Here is a 15,172-nt window from a genome sequence, read left to right as displayed (position 1 = left end):
AAAGTCAGCAATTGATATAAAATTTGGGAGAATGTGGCATTCACAAAGAAACTAGTTGAAACTGAGACTGAAAACAATGAAATATGCATTTCAAGGTCAAAACTAAAAAATGTCAAATATATTGAGCTTGAAGAATTCCAAAGAACTAATTTCACTATTTGATATGATTTTTAAAAGATCTTTGGACTTTGAGATTATTATTAGTTTACCAGTTATAGCTGCAATTCAATTTGACTGTGATAGGTGCTATGGTTAACATGATCATTTATTTTTTTTCCTGTCTAAACTGGTCTTTCTTATGTATAACATAGTTCATTATAATGAAATCACTACAACATTCTCTTTCTTAAATATTCACCTTAGCAAGCATTTACTATCTAACTATTATGAATTTTGATAAATTCTGAAGATACTAAAGACAAAATAATGCAACCTCTTCCCTCAGAGAGCTTATATTACTCTAAGGCAGGAATTCTTAACTTGAGGTATATAAATTTCTTTTTTTCATTTTTAAAAAAAATTTTGATAGTTGTATTTCAATGCAACTGTTTTCCTTTTATGTATTTTATTTTATGCATTGAAAGTGTTATTCTGAAAATGGATTCATAGATATATTGCCAGTATGATCTATGAAGCAAAAATTGAGACCCCTTGCTTAGGGAAACATAGCAGCTATAAAATAAAGCAAATCCATGTCTGACAAAGTCATGGAATGTTGACCTTGAAACCTTCAGATCATCTGATCTAAATTTTTCAATTAGTCAAGGAGAATGAACACCAGAAAGGGAAATTGCCAAAGGACACAGAGCTATGTAGGTTCCAAATTGGGATTCAAACCCAGACCTTCTGATTTCTACTCTGTTGTTCATTCTACTGTATCAACTTGTCTTGTGTTATCTACCAAGAATATACTAAGCACAATATAAGTTTTAGTATTAGTTACAATCACCATTCAAAAGATTTACATATTATTTTTTTTAATTTAAAAGAATAAATTCCAAAACAATATTAGCAAAAAGCAGCAAAAACTACATGGAATTGAACAAAATTAACTAGAAATCTTAATTAAATGAAATTTTTATAGAATTCAATTTCAAGGGGAAAGAAAAAGGACAAGGATATTGATACCAGGAAAAAGTGTGATTCAGACTTAAAACATCAATCCTGAGGTCTATAAAAATTCAATTAATACTTATTTTATCTAAAGAATGTCTGTCAATATGGATTCTAAATCAAAAAAGGAAGTAAAGAAGGAAAGAGGAAGAGAGGTTGGCAGGGAAAGAGGTGAAAATGAAATAAAGGAAGAAGGGAAAGAAGGAAGAATGTTTTTGTTAATTTAGTGTAAATTAGAGCATTTAACTAGTTATGCTTTCATACTTCCTGAATATTCTGGTTGATGTGTTTCATATTCATAAATGTCTCAAGTGAGACATTTCTTCAAAGCTGGTAACATTACTTCTTTAAATTATATAGCAATTAGCAGAGTCAATAAAGCAACAAGTTGACATATGCCTGTTCATAAAGTATGACTCCTATGAATTACTGATAAGAACAATGAAGTTTTATTTAATAAGGACTTACCAATCAATTTGACTGAAAATTTGCTCTTAAGGTAGTAACATAATATGTATGTAATAAAGAAATATAACAAGAAACCATATTTCACATTACAATCTATGGACATCATTCCTGAATCAACACAAATGAAATAAGATAATAGATAGATGGATGGATGAATGAATGAGTAGAAACCTATGATGTAGCCATCAAGTCCAAAGTACATATCTCTTTGTTTTCATTATTCTTTCCCCCTCCTTCCTCTATCTGCACTATTACCTTTCTTCTTTCCCTTATCTGTGTCCATGATTGGAAGGAGAATCTAGTAAATTCTACAAGTAACATATAGTCTCACTGTTATATATTTTTGCATCAATATAAGTAATTTAAGTTTGAATTAACTTTATCATATAAAATTTAAAATAATGTTTTATAAATGAAAAGACTACAAATGTCACAATGTGTTCCATCATTCAGATGAAAATACTTTGGTTCTCTAAGGAGTGTCAGAAATCTACAAGATATTTCTAACCCCAAGACTTTACATTTGCCTCAGAAATTTTTGAAAATGTTTGGATTGCAAAATAGATCTTCCTCACCTACTATTAGCCTAAAAAATTCCCTATACCTTATCAAAATTAAAAATGTTTTCTTTTAAGTGTTTCCTTTAAAAGTCACTTGATTATTTTTTTTAGAAAATTTACTTCGTGATCATGTTTCTCCAAGATTAATGTGTATATGCATTGAGTATATTATGACTTCAATGCCTAAAAATAGAGATTTATAATTTGAAAAAAAAAAAAAGTCAGTTGACTAATTAAATATTTCTCTAATTGCTGCAGCGACTTTGGCCATAGAGTTAATAGGAATTTAATAGGAATTCCTGAAGAGTTTTTTTGAAAATGAATGTATTTTCCTTCCCCCTGTTCCAAGGAAATCTCTAATGCTCAGTTTCATTTCAAGTTTACAGTAAAAACCCTTAGCCAGGAAAGCCCAGGGCTTAATTTGCCCCTAATGATTTGCTGTGGTTCTCTAGCCAGCATTTTGCATATCAGATGCAAGCAAGAGTAAATCAGCTAATCAACTTTTCAAAGGACAGTGATAAGAGGCAATACCTTACTCTGAACTCTATAACCCACTTGAAGATCTGGGTGTCATCCTAGATTAGTACTTATTAGAATGTACTGACCCTTCTCCTGCTTTTCTTAATCTCTTCCCCTTTTCCTTTTTCACTTTGACTCCAGATTTTATCATATACCTTTGTGTATCTTGTATCTCAAAATCAGCCTGTCAATATATATTGTATTTGCTGACTTTTCCATTTCTCCTTGTGTGAAGACCTTGTTAGCATCCTGGATACTTTAGAATCAGTTGGAGTCAGGATCAACAAAAGTCCTTGATCTTTCTTCTTTGTGGACATGAATCGAATTGCCACACGGATTCAGGCCAGGAGTCACTCTGGCTTTCTTACTCCACCTTTTTTTTTTTCTCCTCCTCATCTCTCTATACACCAACAGATCGAGCCAGCACAGAATAGTGAGAAGGGGCATTTTCCAAGAAAATGCTAATAGAGTATTGTCCAATTGGTAATTAGCCTTAAGTGCTTGCTTGTCGGAACCCCAGTGCATCTGCTCAGTTTCAGCCCATTACATCTCCCACTTTCTTTTGTTTTAGAACACAGGTGGTCATGCCATCCCTGACCTCTCAGGGAAGTGAGAGCCCCCAAGGGGAGGTGATCATGCTCCCCCTGACTTCTCAAGAAGGGAGATAAAAGTACTAAAAAGGAGATGATCATGTCCTCCCTAAATCTCAGGAAAGGAGATAAAAAGCACCAAAGGGAAGTGGGGATTGATAGCAGGTTTCTGGGCTGAAGGGTCTTATTAGAAACAGGTATGCACAAACCCATCAGCATAGGAGATATTAGACAAGCACATAACAATAACGCAGAGGCTATTAATGGTGACTCTACTGGTCAGGCTTTATGTGGTGTAACAAATATGAATTGTACATGCGATTAGTGTGCTTGCTTGTCGGAACCTCAGTGTGTCTGCTCAGTTTCAGCCCATTACAGCCTTGCTTTTTTGTATGAATCTATTATATATTTTTCCTCTCTTAATAGAGTTATATTGCAATGAATGACTATAATATGGGACTGAAGGGAGTAAATATGTATATATGCACATATACGTAAATATGTATGATATGAGTATACCTATACATACATATGCCTTCATAGATACAATCACACATGTGTGTTGTATTTATTATGAATGCATATAACTGCAAATGCACTGTGCATTCATACCTGAATGGGCTTATAGCTGTATGTAAAAATGTATGAGTATAAACACAAAAATGTGTTTGTATTGTTCTGAACGTTCTGAAATGAATCCTATGTATCTCTAGTTATTGAAATTCTTCTTTTTCAGAAAGAAATGTAGTTATCTCAAACCTTTCTCTTCCCTGAACCTTCACTACATGAATCATGAGAAATGAATAATGATAGTCTGGTATAATATGTGTGGTGTTTGTTGTTCACTAATACAGATTTTAACCCCTCTATGACCCACTAAGGGCAGTTTTGTTGAATTGCTATAGCTGGGGAAAAAGTTATATTGCAGTTAGTTTTGGGAGAGATGAATCTCACTGAACATGGATTGAATTTTATGTGATGTCAATCAATCAATGAGGAATTAGTAAGCCCCTTCTCTTTACCAGGTTTTGTGATCAAAAGGAACTAGGAATACAAGAATTAAAGTGAAATAGTCACTGGAGCCATGGATTTTACACTTTCAACAGAAATATGTCTGCATATGCATAGTCAATGGAGTTTGTATTAAAATCCTTGTTTTTTAAAATATTTTAAAATAGGCATTTACTTTTTTCTCTCTTTTATCTCCTACCTGCAATTCAAAATAACAACAAAAGCCTTGTAACAAATATATAGTCAAGCAGATTCTTACATTAACAACTTCCAAAAATACACATCTCATTATGTATATTGTCTATCATTCCTTTGTCAAAAATTCTGACAATCTTCATCATCTGCCCTCTGGAATCATGGTTATTCATTGCACTGCCCAAAGTTCTTGAGTTTTTCTAAATTGGTCATGTTTACACTATTCTTATTATGACATTCATTGTTCTCCAGAATTCTCACTGATCTCTGCATCAGATCATACAAGTTTTCCCAGCTTTCTCCAAAACCATCCCTTTTCCAAACATTTCTTATGGCACAATAACATTCCATTATATTCATATGATATAATTTGTTTAGCTTTCCCCCAATAAATAGGCACTGAATTAGATTATACACACACACACACACACACACACACACGCACACACATGCACACATACACACACACACAAATTGCTATCAATATATTTATTCATGAGGGTTTGGGTTTTTTGTTTGTTTGTTAGTTTTTGGTTGGTTTGTTTCCATCTTGCTAAGACTTACTAAAGCATATATTTTACTATTAGTCTTCAACAATTCAGGTCATCTCTATTTCTCAATGAGATATCTGAATTTTAAGTTTTCTTAAAAAGAAATATTTTAAGCAGACAACCTGTTTTTTTAATCTCTTATTTAATTTTTTTACTTGTAATATTCAATTGAATTTTTACCCTTTCTCTACCTGGGATATCTAATAAATGGAGAAACTTTTAAAAAATCTTTATAATATACTAGTCTGAGAGGCATGCCATTAAGAGAATAGGAATATGATTTTATAAGGACAGTCTTGAGACAGTCAAGTGCAAGATTCTTCTCAATACAGTGAATAGTATGACATAAACATATTTACAAAGAATCTGACAAAGAAAGATAGTAATTGAATCCACACCATAACAAAACAAGAATGGTCAAGTGAAAAATTAAGTGCAGCCATTTCCATCATCTAGAATATAAGATTTAATAGTTTGAATAAATTAAATATTTAACTCAATTTTATTTTACTTGCTAATATGTATTTATAAAAACAAATTTCAGAAACTATGAGGTTATTTCCTCAGAAGAATCATATATCACAGAAAGAATGCTGGAATGACTTGTCATGGTTCATCAATATGACTTTACAGCATGATTTTCTGGGAAATCACTAGATTAGAAATCAAGAAAAATGGATTCTCTCATTTGAGTCAAGAGACAAGTTAGCCATATGTTCTCAGTAAATTCTTTACTTTGTTAGGTCTCAGTTTCTTGATATCTAAAATAAAGTGGTTGAATTAGATAGATTATCTATGAAGTCTTTTTTTACCTCTCATATATTAAAATTCTACAAGTACAACAAGTGGCATACTTGATAAAAGCCACAACTATTGAATACTTGGTCTATTTCCAAAGTTGAATCCTTTCCTAAGCAGAAAGGAATTTATGAGGTTTAGAATTGCAGGAAATTTTCCCCACAGAGTATTTATTATTTGAAGTCTTATTAACCAAATTTATGGATGCCATTTGAACATGAAGATAAACTGACATGAAGAATGGGGAAAATGTTGGGATCCATTAAATTTCAAAAGAAGTTTTAACTATATAATACTCACAATAAAAACTCAGAATTAAGGTGACACTGTCAAATAATTAAGGAAACAAACTGTAATAGATTTGATGTTTTATAGAAGTTTTCATAAGTGTCTGTCTTGAATATTACAAGTAATATATGGGGGACATATTACTCATTAAATAATTTCAATAAATAATTTTAAAATTCCTTATTCTCAAAATAATTTTAAAATTTCTTATTCTCAAATGCTTTTGCATGAAAAGGTCATGGCTACTAGATCTACATTTGGCCACTGCTTTTCTTCTTGACTGACACAAGAAAACCAACATTGTTTGGATTTAAATTTCTCATGCTAAATTCCAATACTTTATGAGAATGAAGGATTTCAAGAAAACAGCTGCTCTGTTTGAAATATTTTTCCTTTTTGCTCAGCCCTGAACCTCACTTTCTATTTCCATCACCAAATCTCAGTTTACTTTTTATGCTAGTCTCAATAGGCATGTCAGCCAACTGCTTTATAGTCTCCATCTGCTAGCCACCTAATCTCTAAACCAAGTTAAACAAACATGCTTTCTGAAAGAACTGTGCACATTTTTGTAATTGGATTGTATGGAAATATTCCAGCTCAGGTCTTCCAAAGTATTTGTTTCATTCTTTCAATATTCTCTGAAGCATTTTTAGTTCATATTGTGATTAGTACAGCAGTCTTTACTTAATGGTGGCAGGATACCATTCACTTAGTGCAAAAAGAAGGACAATATTGGTAATTTTAAAAATAATATTGTTACTGGAGTTGGCTAATCAATATAAGCTTATATAAATGAAATCCATTTGGGTTGTTGCTGCTATCTATAGTGCTCAAATCTGATTCAACAAATACTTAAAAAACATTTCCAATGTATGAGTTACTGTGTAGTGCTAAGGTTATATATATAGTTATGAAATAGTCATTATAATCAATGAGCTTAAAATCTGGAATAGGAATAGGGCAATATTCCTGCTTACTAAAAGTGGAGGGGGTAGTGATCAGGAAAAAACTGATGACATCTTACATAGCAACTGAATTGAGCCTTTGAGCAAGAAAATATTTCAGCAGGTTGTAGATCTGCTGTGAACCCATTCTTAGACTCAAGGAATTGAATGCATAAATGACTAAAGAAAGTCAAAAGCAAGAGAAAATTAGGGAATAGGGAGTTCAATTTGACAGAAATAGACAATGAACAGGAAATAAGGGAAGGTAATAATGTTGGAAAGGTAAGTTGAAGCTATTTTGAGTGGAGCCTCAATTATTGGGTTAAAATTTGATATTTAATTCAGTAACAAGGGGGAACCTCTGAAGGTTTTTTGAGTGGGAGAGTTCTGTCATCTTACCAGTGTATTTGGAAGTTGACTATAATGTCTATGTAAAATATGGATTTCTGAGGAGCCAATGTAGAGGCAGGAAGATCAATTAGGAAACTATGACAATCAGGTAAGAAATAATGATGGCCTGATCTATTGTGGTTCCAAAAATGAAAAGGAGAGAACAGATAGTTACTATATTTCTAGTTTGTTGAGACCCGAGTAGAAGCATGATTTAGTTCCATTTCAAAAAGTGATGTTTCTTTTTATGAATGGCCAGATTCAAATAAAGGAGTTTAATGATTCTTCATTAGTCTGTATGTGTACTTTAATAGAGTGCCTGGAAGAGTTGTGGCTGGAAAAAGAGCAGCAAGGTAACATGTTAGAATAGGAAGAACATTGGTTCTAGAGTCAAACTTTGGAATCAAATTCTACTTCTGATGCTTACTTACTTGTGCCAAGACTCTTAATTTCTCTGGGCCTCAGTTTCCCCAACTGTAAGATGAGGAATCCAAACTAGTTGACCTCCAAGGTCCCTTCTAGCTCTAAACTTACAATGCTATAAACAATTCATCCTTTAAGCTTTATACATATTACCTCAAGTGAACCTAGTAACAACTCTCAAGGTAGTCACAAGGAACATACAGGTAAATAACCTGAGATTCAGATCACTGAAATGATATAGTCATACAGAATACAGATTTCAGAAGTTGGGTTCCAGCCCCACTCTTGCTATAACTGAGCATTGTACTTTATCCACAGAGGCATCTGATGGTACAATATGCGTTGGTTCTTGAAATAAGTTCTGAGTTTGAAGATGGACTCCATAATTAATAGTTTGGGGAACTTGGGAAAATCACTTGACCTGTTTGTCTCAGTTTCCTCATCTGTAAAACTCTGATAATAATAGCACAAATCTCCCAGGGATTTTGTAAGGATCAAATTATATAATATTGGTAAAGTAAAGTACTTTGTCCACCTAATAGGATTATACTCATACTCATTCTTCTTATTAGTATTCTTCTTATTATGATTAATATTCTGCTATGTTCAGCCTATAATTGAAATGCTGAGGTCAACTCTAGGTGCCATCTTTTAGGAAGGAAAATGGTTGGAAAACATCCAAAAGGTGAAAAAGAAGCGTAAAAGACCTTCAAGTTCATGCCATATGGTTTCAGCTAAAGGAATTGGTGATGGGAAAGGAGATATTTAGAAGGGAATATGATATGTGTCTTCAAATGTTTGAAGAGCAGTCATGGGGATAGACAGGGATTTGCTCTCACGAAACAGAAGTAGGAATGATATTGGTATTTGCTTCTTAAGGAAAAATTAAAATGTTTATTAAATTAACTTTTTCTTAAAGTTAAATTGCTAAATGAGCAAGGTCTACTTTTGTATGGAGAGGTACATTTTCTTCGTGTTTTTTGTGTTGTACTTATCACCTATAAGAAAAAGTGAATTTATAGTCAGCTTCTGTTCATTCATAAACTCAAATCTCTAGAGACATAGCTTTTCAGAAAAGCCATGTTCTTTTCCTCAACACAAGAATCCTTTCAAAGGGGATTGGAATTGTGCTTAATAGGTAATGGATTCCCATCTCCCTAGATATCTTTGAGCAAAAACCAGATGAATATTTACTAGGTATATTTTAAAGGGCATATTATGCAGGGCTAAGTTGGATTGGCTAGTTTTAGAGATTTATTTCAACTTTGGGATCCTCTGATCAATTTGGATTGCACAGAGATTCTTCATTTTTAAGTGGCCATTTTCCAAATGGGAAAAAGCAAGAAAATTTTTGGTGTATTTCTGCCCCAGCATGTTCACATTCAAAAGACACTTGTTCAGGCATATTCTATATTTGTCCTAAATACAAAAAAAATGTTACAGACAAGACACAACAAAGAATGTTATACTTAGTGTGTTCATCCATCCTTCAGACAGCCCATGATTAATTTTTGAAATTGAAGTCAGAGCTCAGGATTTGCCAAAAGAACAGATATCAAATTGTTATTTATAAAATGATTGGAGTCATTTAGTTAAGTGAATAACATGAGCAAGTAGCCAAGTTTCTAGTTGGGTTAGACTTTATTAAAATATGCTAGGTCCACAAAAACAAACAAACCTGGCACTGATCTTCTATTTTAGTCAAATAAAACTTCTTTGCTTAATGCTTACAGGAGAGGTGTTTGGATTCTCTTTATAACTTTAGAAGAAAACTATACTTGCCTACCAATGTTGACATTTATTTTAAATAAAAGTTGGAATTCAATACAGGTGTAGGAAATTAAATAAGGCCCTATTCTTTAGAGAAACAGAAAAGTCTCTGATATCTGAAAGAAGTCCAAGAACAATAAAATGGTGGTGGAGATTGGGGGTTGGTGGAACAGGGAGAGGAAGTTAACCATAGAAAATGGAGGAAGAAGGGGAAAAGTGAGCGAAAAGAACAGAGAAAATTTTACTGGGCAGTTTTGTTTTATATTTCCATTGAGGAAGACAAAAAAGAAATAGGGAGTTGTCAGATTCAAGGCCTTTATAAGCTTAAAACTTACCAATTCAATCCTTAGGCTATTTTGAGCAGAACTACCAACTTAAGAGCCTAATTTTAATCATTTGTAATTAACCCAATGGACTATTAATAAATTGTTAAGATTCATTCAAAGTAATTTCTTGCCATAAGCTTCCCTCTCTGAACTTGAAGAAGCCAGCCATTCCTACCATTCTCAATCAACTACCACGCACAGGGGAGATGAGCTACTTTAGCTAAATACCAAGGAACCTTGAAGGAGAGACTGCATGTGCGTATAAGTCAGGTCAAGCTGTCACCAAACATCTCAGCCACCATCTCCCATAGATCTTTTTGAAGAGGTCAGGTCCCTGAACCCAAAATCTTTGTCTTTGTGACCACTTCTCTCAAAAATCATTCTGGAAAGCAACATTATATACATCTAGATATCTATATCTCTATATATATCGTATCTTATCATTTAGCACTATGAATAATACATGATGAATAAATATTTCATTCATTCATTCCATCTCCCACTCTCATGTCCCAAGCCTGTTTGAACCTTCCCCTTCAAGTTATCTTTGGGCTATATAGGAAATGGGATGTGCCATAATCCTTATGGGAGCCAATCTTTTACCATTCTCTATTTCCCTTGCTGTTCCATTGTTTGTCTCCTATAAGATTCCATGATAGAATGCCTTGGGCTGGGAATCATTCATAGGCCATGTTTATATATATACATGTTTGTCTTTGTGCTTTACATTCTTCACAAAGATATTTGATCTTTCATAAAATGACTCAAAGACCATTTGTCTACAGAGATTGGACTCTTTGGGAGTGGAAGAAAGAACAAACTGGTTCCTATTGTCATTGGACTCTTTCATGAGGAAATTGGACTGTGTCCTATGAAGGAATGTCAGCTAAAATGTGCTATTTGATCTGCTCAGCTAAGTTCTAATAAAAACTTATTGGCTCAAACAGTTCATTTGGATGTTATGAAAACAACCAATGTCATCATTTGCATGGACACAAAGTCAATCTCTGGATCACAACATTTGGCACATTTTTTGCATTGTTAAGTTAAACTTTTTATGTGGCTCCCTGTGCCCCACTGAGAATGTAAATTAAGATAAAGGAGGAACCATTTTTTTTTTTTTTACTTCTTTCTATCATCAATATCTAACAGGATATCTTGGATACTTTTGTATTAGGCTAGTCCTGTAATTTTACTCATATAGGAATTTTTATTGTAGAAACTCCCTCTATAAATGCAGATCAACAATAGGTCTATAATTATAGTCTTTGAGATTCACTTAAAGGCTTGAGAGATTATGTGACTTGTCCATAGAAACACAGCTGGTGTCCCATTGGCAGGAATTGGATCCAGATCTCTCTAATACGAGGTCTTTATTGGTTACCTCACACTGATCTGAATATAATAGGTTCTTAATAAACAAGACTTAGTATGATATTGTGGACAAAAAAAAAGTGCACTTGGAGTCAGAAGGCTTGGATTTGAGGCTGAGCTCCATTATAATGACTTTGAGCAAATCATTCACCCTTTCTTGGCTTTCATTTCCTCTTCTGTACAATTAATAGGCTGGCTTGAATGATCAATAAAGTCACTTTAGTATGTCAAAGTTTTCAAAATTTTCTCTTAAAGGTAATGTAGTACCAAGGTATTATATATAACTGAATCATTTATATAGACATATATATCTATATCTATCCTATATCTATGTATATAATTAGATATAATTATTCATCTATATTTATCCTATATTCATATTTATATTTACTCATATTTCTATAATTAGATAAATATATATTCATCTATATCTATCCAATATTTAGCTATATTTACATCAATTTATGTCTCTATATCTGGTCATATTTATATCTATCTATCTATACTACTTAGATAACATACAAAAAATTCCAATCGAATGTGCTTTAAGGGGATCTATTGTCAGCCCCACCCCCCACAGTCATTCTTTTCCATAACCCATGGAAACTTTGGAAATCCATCATCAATGGCACAGGTGCTGACATTAGCCAAGGATGAGGATTAATGAATGTGCCATGGGCAGATATCTGTGAAACTGGGCAGTGGCGCAATTACACCCACATTACCAGATATATCTAGGTCTATGATCTGTTCAGTTGCATGCTGTGGAGATGATTGAAAAAGTGAGAAAGAGAAGTCTTGGCTAAAGAACATGACAGGCTTGCACTGTATAGATATTAGTCACAGAGAAATGTCAACATATTTGAGGCACTGAATGAAATAAGTAGCCTGATTGCAAAAAGATGCATTCTTGAAAACTTAAAACTTCCTTCTTTTTTAATTCTTCTAAAACTCTTTTAAAGATTACTTACTATACAAGAAATAAATTAAAATTCATGACCTCATATCACATTACAATTATTTTGGCCCACTCTGATTTACCTGAAAGTTATGAGAGAAGTTTTTTCGAGCTAGCATAAAATGTGTGCCCCCGCTTGCTATCATGTCAGTCTTATGTAGGGAGGGGGGGAGACGACTTGTTTTCCTTCATAAGAAATCAGTTGACAAGCTTGAACTTTCTGACAGCATGAATAGATTTTCATTCCCTTCCCACGCCACTCTTGTTCTCCAGAGCAGTAGCATTGTCCATTTCCGAGGCAGTTAAAGAGCAAGTCAGAACAACAATAGAACCTGGTTATTAGAGGGGGATAAATGAAAGGAGCTTCAAAGATTTAAAAGATAGACTGAGGATATTATCTGCATGAACCAAGCACTAGATTTTACATCACTACAGGATTGTGCAGACAAGATGACAAGTCCAGATAAGCAGGCTTGAACCATCTCTAAATATCTATTTTGGGTCAAGTAAAAGAAATTTGAGTCACACCCTCTGCACTCAGTAAGAACTTGCCTAGAAGATTACAGAGAAGAAAAATGTTTCACAAATTTGTGGTGATCGGAGTTTTTAAATAATTTCTGTGGAAAATACTTTAAAAATACATTGAGTCAGATATAACTTGTGATCTTTCTATAATTCTTTTCTATAACTTCTATTCAATAATTATTAATTCAGTATTTCCTGTGTATAAAATGTTACACAAGAATTATTGGGGATTTAAAGATATGAAAGGCACAGTTAACAATACAAAATTATTATTATTGTCATGAATAACAGAAGCTCAGAGGCAGAAGGGACCTTAGAGATTAGATCTAGCCCAACCCTTTAATGTCACAGTTGGGAAAACTGAATACTAGAATGAAATGACTTGCTTAAGGTCACACAGTTAGTTGGTGGCAAAACCTAAATAACTTAGAAGCTAGTAGGGGAGACAAGCCCAGAGATATAAAGAATGATGGCAATAAAAAAATCAATTTGAATAGTATATGTGATAAATAATATATGGATGTTTCACAAATAAATGAAAAGATGAGAGAATGAAAAATATTGGAACATTTTTCAGCAAACATTCTGTTGCAATTAAAGATTAAATTAACATCTTCAAGAATATAATTGTTTTAATTTTATTTCATGTTTATTAAAGGCATAGGTATACTCTGATTTTGCCTACATACTACTAAACATATGATAATTTAGGAACATCTGGATGGTTAAAAAAATGTAAGCTTCCTGAAATCAGATACTATTTAGATCTTTAAAAAATATATATATTTGTGATCCAAGCATCAAGTAAGTAAGTGCCAATATTAGCAGTGCACTCCTTGCTGTTAAGTAGGTAGGTACCCCAGGGGATAGCCCACTAGGCCTATAGTCAGGAAGATCTGAATTCAAATTTGACCTCAAATACTTAACTAGCTGTGTAACACTGGACAAGTCAGTTAACCCTGTTTTTCTCAGTTTCCTCATGTGTAAAAATGAGTTGGAGAAGGAAATGGCAAACAACTCCAGTATCTTTGCCAAAAAAAATTTGGAATCAAGAAAATTTTGTCTAGAATTCTTTCTCTTCACTTTTCATCCTACCTCTTGACTTCCCTGGAATTCTTCAAATATAAGCTAAAAGAACACTTTGTAAAGGAAACCTTTTCTGATCATCTTTACTGCTGGTGCCTTCCTTTTCAGATTTTCTTCAATTATTCTTATTTGTATTTTTGTTACTTGTCATGAAATGGAAACACAGAAAGGCTAAGTGGCTTGCCCCAAATAGCCAAGAAATAGTTCGCTAGGGCCTTCCTGAAGAGATGATTATTCAGATTCTTCCTACTGATAGATGATTGCTTGGCCAAAGTCTTCCTTCAAGCCAAATGTAAAACAGAAAAGTAGCTCAAACCCCTGGGAATTGGGATAAATTTCTTGCCTCTGAGAACTGTCTGGTAAGCTCAACTGGTTAAGGTGAAATGCTAAAAAGACCAAGGTTAAGAATTCAGTCTCCACAAGGATCCTTTGGCTTTTTTTCTGTTTTTCAGTCATAGCCTTTACTCCTAATCTCATTAGTCTGAAAAAGTAGGATTATATAGGAGACTGCAGTTAAGCTGGTAAAAACTCAAATCATGTCTATTATGAGTGGGTCAGCAACATCATCTTCATATGTAAAATGTATTATTTTTATTATTAAAACTTCTTATTTTCAAAACATATGCATGGATAATTTTTCAACATTAACCTTTGCAAAACCTTGTGTTCCAATTTTCCCCTATTTCCCTCTATCTCCTCCCCTAGATGGCAAGTAATCCAATATATGTTAAACATCATTAAAAAATATGTTAAATCCAATATATGCATACATATTTATACAATTATCTTGCTACACAAGAAAAATCAAATCAAAAAGGAAAAAAATGAGAAAATAAAATGCAAGCAAACAACAACAAAAAGAGTAAAAATACTATATTGTGATCCACACTCAGTTGCCACAGTCCTCCCTCTGGATGTAGATGGCTCTCTTCATCACAAAATTGTTGGAACTGGCCTCAATAATCTCATTGTTAAAAAGAGTTTAAATCCATCAGAATTGATCATCTTATAATCTTGTTGTTGCCATATATAATGATCTCCTGGTTCTGCTCATCTCACTCAGCATCAGTTCATGTAAGTCTCTTCAGGCCTCTGAAATCATTCTGCTGGTAGTTTCTTTCTTTCTTTCTTTCTTTTTTTTTTTTTTTTTGCTGAGGCAATTGGGGTAAAGTGACTTGCCCAGAGTCACATAGCTAGCTGATCATTTCTTACAGAACAATAATATTCCATAACATTCATATACCATAATTTATTAAGCCATTCTCCAACTGATGGGCAGCCAC

The sequence above is a fragment of the Sarcophilus harrisii genome, chromosome 3 (genome assembly GCF_902635505.1).
Source record: "Sarcophilus harrisii chromosome 3, mSarHar1.11, whole genome shotgun sequence".
Lineage (NCBI taxonomy): Eukaryota > Metazoa > Chordata > Mammalia > Dasyuromorphia > Dasyuridae > Sarcophilus > Sarcophilus harrisii.
Note: the sequence above shows the minus strand (reverse complement) of the source record.